This window comes from Frieseomelitta varia, unplaced genomic scaffold (genome assembly GCF_011392965.1).
Source record: "Frieseomelitta varia isolate USP_RPSP 00005682 unplaced genomic scaffold, Fvar_1.2 scaffold_817, whole genome shotgun sequence".
Lineage (NCBI taxonomy): Eukaryota > Metazoa > Arthropoda > Insecta > Hymenoptera > Apidae > Frieseomelitta > Frieseomelitta varia.
Window position 1 is genome coordinate 33,312 of NW_025110609.1, and position 13,725 is coordinate 47,036.

The window sequence follows — 13,725 nt, forward strand, 5'->3', positions numbered from 1 at the left end:
AATTAAGGCGAGGATTACGAAAGAAATTGAAAGAGATTAGGCGCGGGAACTTTTTATGATGGTATGAAGGGATAAGGATTTTACACGAATCTCAAGTTGAAAATTAAGTGTAAGAGAGGATTAAATTCAGAGTAGAATGCAATTTTTCTAGTTATTAATACAGTTATGATAATAATATTATATTATTATATATATATATATAATATTATATAGAGTAGAATACAATTTTTCTAATTCTTAACACATTATAATAATATTATAATATTATATATATATAATGTTATATAGAGTGGAATGCAATTTTTCTAATTCTTAACACATTATAATAATATTATAATATTATAAATATATTATATATATATATATATAGAGTGGAATGCAATTTTTCTAATTCTTAACACAGTTCTGATAATAATATTGTATTATTATTATATATATAATATTATATAGAGTAGAATACAATGTTTCCAATTCTTAACACATTATAATAATATTATAATATTATATATATACATAAAATATTATATAGAATAAAATGCAATTTTTCTAATTCTTAACACAGTTATAATAATAATATTACATATATATAAAAAATATTAATAGAATAGAATACAATTTTTCTAATTTTTAACCCAGTTATAATAATAATATCATGTTATATAATATAAATCATTATAGGAAAAAGGAGATAATTCTGTAAATAATTTTTCTGATTATCTTTCGAGATACTCAGCTGCAGACTCTTGGGAATTACACACCAATAATAAAAATTCGATGAAATGAATCTCGAGGAAATTTAAATTCGAATACTGAACGACCGAAAAAGAGTTGTCCCTCTCGAGAGTGAGGATTTTTAAGATGCAATAACAACAGTTCTCCGCGACAATTGTCGACAATTCGAGACCCAATATCTCAGACCTAAAATCCGAGGATTCCAAGCAATCAAGATAGGAAGAAGCTTCTCCGCGGATAGACGAGGCACACCGCGGAAGATTAAAGGGAATCTGAAATACACGAATGAACTCGTTTATTTTCTAGACCGGGTGTATCCGGGATGTTTCTCTCCTTCGTTCAACTGTCGCGACTCTCTCTCTTTCTCTCTCTTTCTCAGCTACAGGGTAGAGAACTTCCTTTTGTGTCTATTCGCGAGATAAGGCCCTCCATCTCGTTCCAGGTCCATCAGGAACTATTACCTCATGCTTGTTCCACTTACAGACTCCTAGGCTTTCGTTCTCCGTCGTGTAAACCGGCTCTAGATTCGATCAACTCTCATTCTTCTTCTCTTTCTACTCCCCCCAGTTAATATTTATCGCGTCCATTGTAATTTAACATTTTTCCAAATTAAATTTAAACCGCACAATTTCAGATTCAATTCTTATTATGGAATTAACATTTATTTAAGTCTAGCTTGAGACTTGATTTCAAAGTATTTTTGAAAATTAATCTTACTGTGTGCATTGTGATTAGTTTATCATTTTGTAATTAATTCGTCATTATTAGTTCCTTTTTTTTTTCCATGGTATGAATGTTCATATCACGACAAAATGGTGTACGGTTTCTTTTTTCACGTTTCTTCTTGCTGCGGCTCGCTGGATATTTTTTTTTTTTTTTTTTTTTTTTCATGTTTGAAGATATCTACATTTTTGAGTATCGTCAGTATCGTATTTCATATCAAACGTAACTTTCGATTCGTCAGTTTTTTTCTTTTACAATTAAAGTAAAATTGTTGGGTTCGCTTCGTTTCGGACTCGATTCATTTTTCAGTTCGAGAAAATGAAAAGAAATCAATATAGTATTACAGTAACGAACTTTAATTATGTTCAAATTCACTGAGTGTAAGAATTATACTCGGAGAATTCGATATACGCAAGATTTAAAGAAGTTAATTGTCTTCTTGTTAGCGATACCCGATATCAATTATAATAGCCAGACTGCAGATTTTTTTCTCGCACTTGCGGATAATCTTGAAGCGGGGAAATCGCAAAGGACGCACGAATAAAACGATTAAACAGCGGCAGCAATTTCTTGACTACGCGCTTTATTTGAAAATAAACGTGGAACAACCTCGGTGGCGGCGGTATGACGAAAGCCGGCTGTTGGCTATGAAAGACACGTATGCGAGAGGAACAGCTTAAGATATAATTTTTCTGCAGCGGTCGTGGATCATCCAAGCATTTTTCATGCTAAGCTTCCACCCGGTGGCGCCAGCCAACTGGCCCTCCCTCCCCGTTTCTCCCTTTGCCACGTTAACCGTGCCACCCTTGATCCTTCCTTGTTCTTTTCACCGTGGGGCGAGTCGGCGACGCGACGCATTATCAAGCTTCCACGGGCCGCCACGCTCGTCCAAATTGCACGAAATGAAATCCCAAGTGGAGCGCGCGAACCGCCGCGCCACGAGAATGCCGGACCCGGGGCGAGAATTCGCCAGCGTCTCTCCCGCAAGTTTATCCATCGTCAGATATGAGACGGCTCGTTGATTTCACTCGACGCGTAATTACGCTCATTCGGAAATAACGGGCCGCGTCATGTTTGCCATATTTTTCGTCGCGATACGTATTTTCACGCGCGTGTGCCAATGATGGAGAGAAGATTTGGAAATTATACAATCATATAATTATTAGTTATTAGTTATCTGTTTCTGTCGTTACGTCGTGGCCATTGAAGAAGACAAATTCGACGATCTATCGCCCATGGATGATCCTTGGAGTTCAACACGAAACATAAATTTGTGGATTGGAAATTGGAATATAGGCTAAAGGAAAGGACAAATGAACTGAGCTGTTATTGATTTTCAGTGTAATTAAATCGTTATTAGAAAATTGCCAAATTTCGTCATAATTTGTAACTAGCATGGCCTGATCAACCATATAACCAATGCTCGTTTCTCGCTCGTTGATGGTACTGTGATTCTTCTTAACTCAAACACTCTGCTTCGCTCGTTCGTGAGGCGTGTTTCACGTGAATTTCGGAATTTTCAGCAGTATCAGTTCCCGTATTCTCGTTCGCAAGTCGCATGGTTGCCTGTAAATCGTGTCGTGCCGTGAACGGAGGAACAGTTCTTTATGTTAATCTATTTAGAAACGAGGAAACTGGCGGACGAAACGTTTCCGGAACTGGTCGAATATTATTCAGTAGCCGCGATCCGTGCTGTTTTTAATTTAATCCGGGCCATTCGACGAATACACGCGGAGGGATGAACGCATAAATATGCCAGGTATAAATCAATCGGAGTGGTAGATCGCCTTATTTTTCGCAGCGAGCATCGGCATTCGAATTTCTAAGCAGCCGCGGCCGAATCCCGGCGAATACAAAATACGACCGGGCAAGAAGGACCATTTGCATTCGGCGTATATCCGCGGGAAATCGATACGTCGTACGCTCGCGCCCCAGTCGCCAGCAGAAACTGCCGCTTTGTGAGAGGTTTATGTTAATTGGCCGTGGAATATATCGGTGTTTATCCCCCCCCCCCTTCTTTCGTATCCACGCCTCGTAAAAATATCGCAAAAATATTGCAACGCCTCGCGCTTTGAAACGAGGTTATTGTTGTGCCTATTATATTGTGCGCGTGTTACCATGGAAATGCGGCATTAAGGTTAATAAAAGTGTGATAAATGACACTTGTACGTTAATTCCTGGAGGAGTTGTGAAAAATAAGTTGGTACGTGTAAAATACGTGGGAAAGTGAAATGCAAAGCAGGGGCACCTCATTAGGGTCTTTGTCGTCGCATGGAAATAGCTTTCGAATCTCGAAACTCTAACGTACATTTCTTTTCTCTTCTTCTTCTTCATTTCTTCTCGTGAATAATTATTACCGCACTGAGGATGTATAGAGTGGTTTCAAAAGAAATCAGTAGTTTATATAATCGGGGAAGGGCATTATTTTATATGTGCTCCAAGTAACAGAAGTGAAAATGAAAGGTCAAAAGGTATCATTATCTGTTATCTAGTTTCATTCGTACGAAATAATTCTCTTTCCAGTTTTTTTTTAACTAGGCTTTTCAAACATATGTACATGAATATTTAAGTGCATGCTTACGTGGCTTGAAAAATCAATCAGATCCAAGTTCGTTGAACTATTCCACATGAAAAATGAGAAGCGACGATGTAAAAAATAAGTCAATAATGATGCAATAAATATTTCTATATTATAATATAGAAATAAATGTACATTTCTTCATTCTAACACGCTTCTTTAATTCGTAAAGCAAGAATCAAAGGCAGTGTCTTCAACATTCCGTAAATTATTGAAACAGTCAGGTTATTTACGACTTTTAAAATTTTTATGAAATTAAACAATTGAAACTCACTGCGTTATTATAGTAAATCCTGTCTCCATTTACAAATGCATTCGACTTTGTTGGACAGAGTAACTGTTTCCAACTGCAGGCATATTTCATACATTATCTAATTCAATTTTTTTCATATCACGAGGTATCTAGTATGAAAAGACTTTGTCCCACGTTTTTAACTTGTTACAGAGAGAGAAAGAAAAATCGCTTTCCTCTTGGATGCATAATACCACGAGCTCAGAATCATCTTATATATGTGTGCGAACGTACGCGCAACCCTGCAAATTAATTTGTAGCTCGTTTTAATAATTACGGAATTAATTTGACCCTAATTTACCAAATTATGTAAGCCACATAACTGTTAACATTATTTATACGAAGTGCGCGTTAAGTAGCGAGTATAAAGTAATTAAGAGATTATTAGGCAACCATCATAACAACGATATATGGCGAAATATTATATCCGTATTGCGATACGAAATACGCACAGCGGTGTTGACCAACGGATCGTATGTAACAACGAAAAATGAAAGGGACGGCCAATTTTCGGCCGATTAAAATCGAAAATTTAAGAACGTTACTTTAACGGGCAGCCGGAGGGAGGCATTCACGCGGAGAACTCGCTTAAAAACGTAAGTGCTTTTTGTAACGCGGGCTAGCAGCTCGTTCTTGGTAAATTGTTCGTTAAATTTTTAACAACGGGTCGTTTGGGCGACCCGTGCTCGCGCAACGGTGTCGAAGAATTAAGAAAAACAGCAGAAACATTTCCAGTGGGCTTCAATTAAGCGACGCTGGAATTTCAAAGAGCCGTTCCACCTCCCACGCGCCACCGTGGCTTCCAGCAAAATCGTAATTCGTCCATTTAATTACAAAAATAGGTCGATCACCGACAGTTCGAACTTCTGATTCCTAACATTCCGATCGACGTTGCTTTCCGACGAAGAGGGAAACGATTTCAAGTGCGAAGCTGCCAGCAGTTTTCACGGTGGATCAAGCTAGCGAAATAAAATCCTCAACAATCCTCTCTCGCCAGGAACCAGAGATCGAATTGTTATTACAAAAGGTTAAATTTTTAGATAATTATCTTATTATCGCTTCGAATTATTTCATTAAAGCGTCGTTATACCGATATTTCGGTATAATATCAACATAGTATTGATAAATATTATAGAACAAGGCTATGCAAATTAGAGAAAATGTTTCAGTGGAAACTGGACTTATATTTCATTGAAGATTCATAGCTTGTTGGAAATAGTTAAATTCTAGGAAAGAGAGATTATCGATAGGCATGTCGACAGTAAACGCTGACATCACAGTGTTTTCCAGGAACGCTCTTGCGGTTGTGGCATGCCAGCTGCAAAAACTATACACAAACTACGAAATTCGTAGCACAAACTACATTGATCTTGTTGGAACATTCAGTATTCAGCAACGTTTGGTGACGGACAGTGCTCACAGATAAATCAGTTAAATCACAAGTTCTTTTCAAGTAATGAAAATTTTGCTCAAGTTATCCAACGAGATCAATGAGTTTCGTTCCGGTTGTTCTACAATTATAATTTTACTTAAGGTATGCGCAGTGTTAATTACAAATAACAAATAACATTGCTCAGAATTAGTATGGGACAATTGTACAAGTGACATAATTACTAATTCGAGCAAATTCAGAATAAAGCGGGCACTTTTCCCTCAAATATTCCCCTTTCCCTCGAAAACTATATACTTAATACTACCTTCTTCCTCGTAAGAGTAGAATACCGACGTAAGTTTCAGTATTTACGCCAAGTAGCAGCAGAAAGTGTTTAAAGACATAGTACGAATATTATGTTACATTATTACTTAAAATATATTGGTATTCGATCTCTGCAAGAAATCTTCGTTTATCGTCTCGCGATCAATTTACGCTTCAACGTTTTTCTCGATCGTGTATCCTCTCCGTGGCAAAAAGAGAAAAACCGTGGCGCGAAGGGAAACGGAAATCCGTCGAAGAACAGCTCGTTGCAGCTCAGCGGCGGACTATTATACGCCATTACCTCGTTTTCGTCGCGCGCGAACGCGTTTACGCGTGAAAATATCGTATTGTCTCGAGTGCGAGTGGTCGTAGGCACCAGCTAGGAGACGCGCAGCTTTCAGTGCTGACAAAACGGCCGTGAACGGGGAGGAGAACCGACAACAAAATTGGACCAGGGTGGTAGCGGTGACGCTCGAGAGATTCCACTCTCGCGACACTCGTTCTCCGTCTCGTTCGAGAGGCGGCCGTAGAGGGGAATGGACAGGAAAGAGCGGAAGAATAGGAGGAGAGAGAAAGGGGTGGGAAAAAGAAAAAAGAAAAAAAAGAAAGGAGAAAATGGCAGCAGTTGAGCTACCGTAGAAAATTACCTCCGTCCGTTTATCCGGCAACCATCAGATACTGCGTGCCCTCAACCTCCCCCCACCTTCTTGTGCCTCGTTTCATCGTTTTGCTTTCACTCCTTTCTTTTTCACCTTCTAGCCTCTTCTACCTTCGCGTCTTCCCTACCTTCCTCTCTTATTGGTTTCTCTCGTGAGCTTCTCGCTAGCTTCTCGCTAGCAGGTACGTGAAAAATCGCGAGACCGTTTCAAGATCTCCAACTGGTGGCGAGGCCCGGTTTCTTCTCCATTCGCTCGATTCAGCTTTTCTTTCGAACACCGAGACACGCGGCGAGAGACTACGTAGCATGCCGGGGAAGGAAGGTAACATTCAAATGAGCACGAGGATCACGGGATCCGAGAACCGCGCGCTAGAATTAGACGAAAGTAGCTTCGTCGATTCCAATTAACGTGTCGACTGACACGGTGGTCAAATTAATTTGAATGATTTTAATATTGAGAATATCAACATATTTGCACAAGTATATTTTAAACGACACCGCGGATGATGCGGCGCTATAACGAAGAGAAATAATTTACAGGTTTATTGTAAATTTGAAATAAATGTAATGGATTTGCAACACGTATTTTTACGTTTATATTTTACATATTATTTTGTAATTTACATCCTTGAATCGTACACACGGAACAGGATTGTAAAATATTGTACTGTTCATTATGATACACTTCACTGTATTATGAAATGAAAAATTCACTTGTATTACATGTTAATAAAATTTTCGCGTAGCAGTCGACGGGCTAACGAATCCGAACAGTTCATTCAATTTTCGTCGTTGTTTGTAAAGTATTTTATTTGTATTATATTTGAAACTAAAAGTACAATCCCTGGCTATTGTAAATTAGGACCGCTGAAAATTTTCAATTTCACATATTTTTCGTAAAGCTAAAGAAACTTGAAAGAAATTTAATTACAAGTTAGAGAAACCATTAAAGTATTACACATAACGTATTGATACTATGGTTAATACATAACACGGTGTTATATTATTCATTACAACGGAGTATTTATTTGTGAGAGTAGATATTTACGGCAAAGTATCAGAGACAAGCAAAGAAAAAATACTTAAAGGAGAATTTGTATCTTTAAAAGTGCATTATTGACCAGGCATCGTAAAAAGAAAAATTGAAAAGAAAATGGCAACATGGATTATTGATATGACTTTTACTGTATATATGTGTACCTTAATAACTAATAAATTATTGACTCATATTCAGGTGCTTCAATTTTGCTAAAGATGTTATGCATTAAAAATTGCAGAATATATATCGTTAAAAGTAATGAATATAAAATGTTCAAAATTAAGTGGCTCCTAATTTAATGGCCAGAGACTGTATACAAGTATATGTATACCTAAGAATACATATTTATCTTTACTCGTGATATAAGAAATGGTAGCTCGTGTCTCGTTAAATAATAATGAAACAACAAGTTGCGTAGTAAAGGGAAGAGAAAATTTTAATACAAATTTGTGATCTTTCAGCGTTTCACTGGAAACTCGTGACGACGAGCCCCATTGTACGAAATTATGCACTTTTCCAGTAACTTAGATTAATTTACAATTTGTATTCCGGGACGCGCCAACACAACACCGTCAGCCGCGTGCTAGAAAATTCGCATTCGAATGAACGGACTGTCTCATCCGCGTTATTCAACTATTTGCCAACAAACGAAATGCTTTAACGAACTAAGATAAATCAATCAAGAAAGTTTCACGAAGCATTCAATTGCCAGTCTCAAAATAAGCCGAAGAACTTTCGGGAAGCAATTAGCATGGCGGGCAGGGAACCTCAAAATACAGGCCACGAAACCACACGATTCGTTTCGCGAATCGACGAAACTCTGTAAGTGGAAAATCTGTAAGTCCGGTTTGGATAACGTTTACGAGCCGATAATCGAACAAGCAAGATAATAAAAGACACGGTGGAAAGTGAGGCGAGTAACTCCTTTTGTTTGCTTTTCCCAATTGCCGATCGCCTCTGTCGTTTATTTTCTCGCGAGTGATACACACAATGATTCTAGAAAGAGCGCACAACTCGCTCAAAAGTCTTAAGACACGTTTTATTTGTATTGTGATACGTGAACGTTTGAAAATTCCTAATAATTTTAGTAAACTAGGCGACAATATTATCAGTGGTTTCAATGGTTTTGCATTATAAAATATAATAGATGATTCAAGGAACGAGTGAAATATTTATTCTGGATTTCCTTTTTTTGAAATATTTTACAAATATAATATTTATACTCTTGAAAAGTAGAGTGAAACGCCGTAAATTCACGAACGTGAGTTATTTAGAAGTGTTTCAGAGCAGGCGATTCCTTTCTTTCGATAGAAACTTTATTTGCGCACGTATAAAATTTAAATTTCTTTTCATCATATACCACGAAAAGAGAAACTTTCCTCAATAGTACGATGGACCTGTAAACGCATTTGTATCACGACGTCTAATACTCAATATTCTAATACTCAATATCATAGATAATAAAATCTTTCACTATGATTGTTAACATGTTAATTTAGAAATCTTTAGCATTTCAATTTGGCAATCCTTTGCTGCGCGATGTATTATTTAATCGTTTCACATCAAGTGAAAATCCGAATACTGTGCATTCATTTCTATGGTGTTTGGAAAAATGTGAATATTTGAGTTTAGCGTCGTGGCGTATGAATGTAAGTTGGGGCGAGTTTGCGTTCCGACGCGAAGCTGAAGTAACGAGGGGTAGAAAAATTGTAGGGTGCATACAGCAGATAAAGGAAGACGGGAAAGTACGATGCTCCATGCGAGCGATTTATTAGGCGACATCCAGGGCGACTCAGCCATTTGTTCTGTCGCGTTGCCTATTTTCCAAGCGGAATTGAGTTCTCCAGAACGAAACGTTTCACCGGAAACGTACCAGCGAATATAGTCCGCTTCTATTACGTTCCTCTTCGTAATCGCTTCGTACGGTTCTAAGAAGTTATAAAAATAGTCCTGCCCGCTGTTAAAATACTTCTCGAAGCGCACGTTTTAATGTTCCTTAAGCGTTTCTCTGATAAACGTCGATGTCCGCAAAATACGCGATTTTCGAAGACTTCCCGGGTAGCCAGCAGGGACTTCTTGCTTTCCCGAGGCTTTTTGAGGCTTCCTCATCCTGTTGCAAGTGTATGAGAGTCTACATCGCATCAAGCAGTTGAAGTGTTCTGCAATCCTTGATAATTGGCTCTCGTTTCGTTATCGTTGTTCTATTACCGTTGTTCCGTTAACCTTTCTTCGAGAATTAAGTTTCAAGTAAACTTACTTTCGAACTACTCCGCTCGCATCCGTTATTTTGTTATAATAATAATTTCGGGCTAATTGGAAAGCTTATATATAAGCTCGATGTGGCAACGAAATATCTTTCTTACGATCGCGTTTCCTTGATCACAGCTTGCTGGATTGGACTGGAATTCTCAAGCACTACAGACAAGAACGAGATACAAGATTCCACGTGTTTTAGAATTTTCGATGCTAGGTTTAGAGCAGTTAATGAATAAGTTAGACATTCCACGAAAAAAATAAAATAGATGGACGAAAGAAATATTTTTTATTAATAACATCTTTACGAACGAAAATCGTATATTTTTGAATTTCGATTTTCGACCAATTTGTATGATCGTTCATGTTTCATTGTACGTATTTGGTGCAATGTAATTGGATCTGCTCCCGTATAATCAACCCTCATTGTCCCCCAAGGGCACAACATTTCGTAAATTTAGATAGAATCAGTATAGAAGGTTGCAAATTCGCAGCATTTCTCATATAATTTGGATAGACGTGTGACATCTGGAAATAACTTCATCTTGTTTATCTTCGATTGATGACATTTTGGTCAGTTGCTCGTGGAAGCATTAGCGGTAAGGTACTCGGCAAATTTCAATCTCGCAGCCTCTCATTTTCAACAAAACCGGAGCGACGTTCGCCCGCTTAAGGGCTTTAAGAAAGAAATTCTCCAGCATCTACTTTCCTGCTGAATTATTCATCACGAGGCGGACCTATCGTCGACCTTTATCACCGTTTAATTCAGTCGTATCGCGGCGAAGCATCGACGACAGCAAGCCAGAGGAAAATCGGAAACGCCTGGAAGTTTGTCGTTCTGCACATGCACAGGATCGCACCCCGTGGAGCATTATATTTTACATACATATGGCCTCCGATGTGATACTCGCATACCGTTTAACGAGGAGCTGTGTCCGCGAAATTGTGTCGCGATGTTACCTGAGCAAGAACTAGTATTCGCGATGTTAAAAGTATTAAAGGAACAATAGACAGTTTCCGATGCATTTCTGATTGTGCAAAAATGAGTAATACTTTCTGCAATGTTGCTTGTGTAGAGGAACTACGATCGTTCTTAATTTATATCGAGAATTTTATTCTATACGTTATTTTAGTTAATTATTATTATCATCTGTGCCATCGAAATGAAACGTACTTACACGTATGCCGATAATTGCTAATTACCCACGTATATAAGTAATGAGCGTAGATAACACTAGATTTACGTACGATATAAAATAAAGAATTAATTTAAAAAAACCGATGGTTAGAAGATAGAATAGCTTCAAGTTAATTTAGACGAATGAAAATCCGAAATTTGGAATAAATCACAGTTTTAGAAGAGCTGAGGAAAGATACGTGTTACATTTTTTCGCATTCACAAGAAAGTACATCCACCGTGCATTTATATTTTTGCTCGTTATAATTAATTAAATCGAGGAGAGATCACGTAGGAGGAAACTTTGAAAAATTTCTGGTCAGTTACTATTTTCTCAATAAGGGAATAATTTTTTCTAAAAATTTCCACGACTTTTGAATATAAAAGTGACTCGCAATATATGACAGTGTTTCTGTTTCAGTCTCGTTAATATTCGCTTCGTAAAGCACAAACAATTCCAATTGTCACAAAATGTCGGTTTTATGATTTTTTCATATTAGAATTTACTGTCACGGAAGCCTTAATTTCGAAACTGACGGGATTTTCGCGTGATGTCGTTCGTCAAATTTCAAATCTCGGAATGTGGATTTCAGCATTCAACTCGAAGTATCCTTTTCCCCTGGAAAATATTCGGTTCACTATTCGGTTCACTACAAGTATAATGGTATATTCTTGAACGTGCGCGCGCCCGCCGGCTATTATAAAAGTGTTGAGACGTTATGACGGACGTTATAAAGTACAAAGTTCTCAATTACCCAAGTTTCGCGATGAAAACACGAATCGCGGGCGGCGAAGTGCATGGAAAAGTTTCGCGAGAGCCTCTCGCTGCGTAAAAGCGCGAGAACTTCTTGTCAAATCCTATTTGGCGTAAAAACACGTGCTGCCTTCACTGTTTATCACTAATTCCCAATACCGATATAATAGTGGCCTGATCGTAATTTATCAGAGTTGGATACTACTCTTTTCCTTTTCATTATGCAACAATTCATTCTACGAGTAAATTCAATTGCCGAGCAATTTACTGTAATTGTTACAGGTAGAAATTAATTCGTCGCCTTTGAATTTTAAAATATTTACAAACGTGTCACGTTTGTAAGACACGATTGTCGATTAATAAAATGAAAGCGATGTGTTCTTTTAATTAAAGATTGTTGACAGTGAACATTAATAATTATTGAACCTGAACGATTTCTTAAATGAAAGCTCCTCTTGCGTGCAAAAACAACTCGTTCCTCAATACGGAACAATTCTCTATTAGAATGGCCGCGAAGCAAATAAATGAAATTATTCGAAGAGGCATCGAACTAACTTAATAATTAATTCATAAAGCAAAGTACGGTGGTATTTTAACAAACCGGAAATGCCGCTAATAGTTCTCGGAACGAAAGTTCCTCGAACTGGCGAACGAGTCGGAATTAACAACTGTCGAGTGAGTCGAACGAGACCGATCCGGCTGCGAAAAGGTCACAGTATCGTTCCTCGAGTACCGATTATCGGTTCAGCGACACGTTTCGCGCGAGTGTACACAGAACATCGCGAGGCAAGGTTGCACGTCGACGACTGAAAAAACGATCACTTCGTTTGTTGTCGGACGTGCGCCACGATTCTCCGGAGGGTCGCGCAAACAAGATTGCGTCGAGCCACCAGCCACGCGTTCGAAATTTTCTGCAGCCAGCCAGCCGCGGGATCGGCCGATCTAATTATTTCGCGAATTTCAGACCGAACGAACCAGCCACGGTTATTTGCCGCGCTCTTCGCACACGGGGGCGAATCCCACGAATCGGAAATGAGCCCGCCTTACGACGACGAGGAAATTATTTGGACGCCCGCTCGTCGGCGCTCCGGAATTCTCTCTCAACGATCAACGTTGGAAAATTGAAAAGCTCGCGAGGAAGTTTCTTACGATATCGGAACTCTGTTCCCGCTGAAATTGTTTATCTTGATTAATGGCGAAATCCAAACTTGGCCTGCGTACCCCGTGCTGCCGGAGCCACCGCTGCAAAATAATGTTGATTAACTTTGAATTAACTGGAACTTAGCCGAGTTGTGCCGGCCAAGGCCTGAGGGAGGTCTTACCGAGACTCGTGCAGACACGAGCAAAGCGGACACGCACCGACTACTACCAGGGATAACCGAAACCCAAGTTAGACACTGCCGGGGCCTAACAGAGGGTAACGAAGTCCAAGCAAGGCGTCGTTCGTCCTCCTGGGACAAGAAGAAGCTGCCTGCAACGCATAGCTCCTGCTCCGAATAGCCAGCAGACATTTAACGATTCGGTCGCTTTTGATGAAATATATACCGGGGCTGGCAATCAGCTTTGAGGGGGCAGAGATTCCTCATATTCGTTCATACGGTTTCGCCATCATACGAGGATCCTCGGATTTCGGAGTCGTCTGACAAACGAACAGTTTCAAATATCTGTTTGACAAAGCCTAGAACTAAATAGGGTTTTTCTTTCCGTTAGAATCGAAGGAATTAGGTTCGACTCTAATTTTGCAGTAAATAAATAAGAGAGTGCATTTAGGTTTGACTCTAATTTTCTAGTAAATAAATAAGAGAGTGCATTTAGGTTTGACT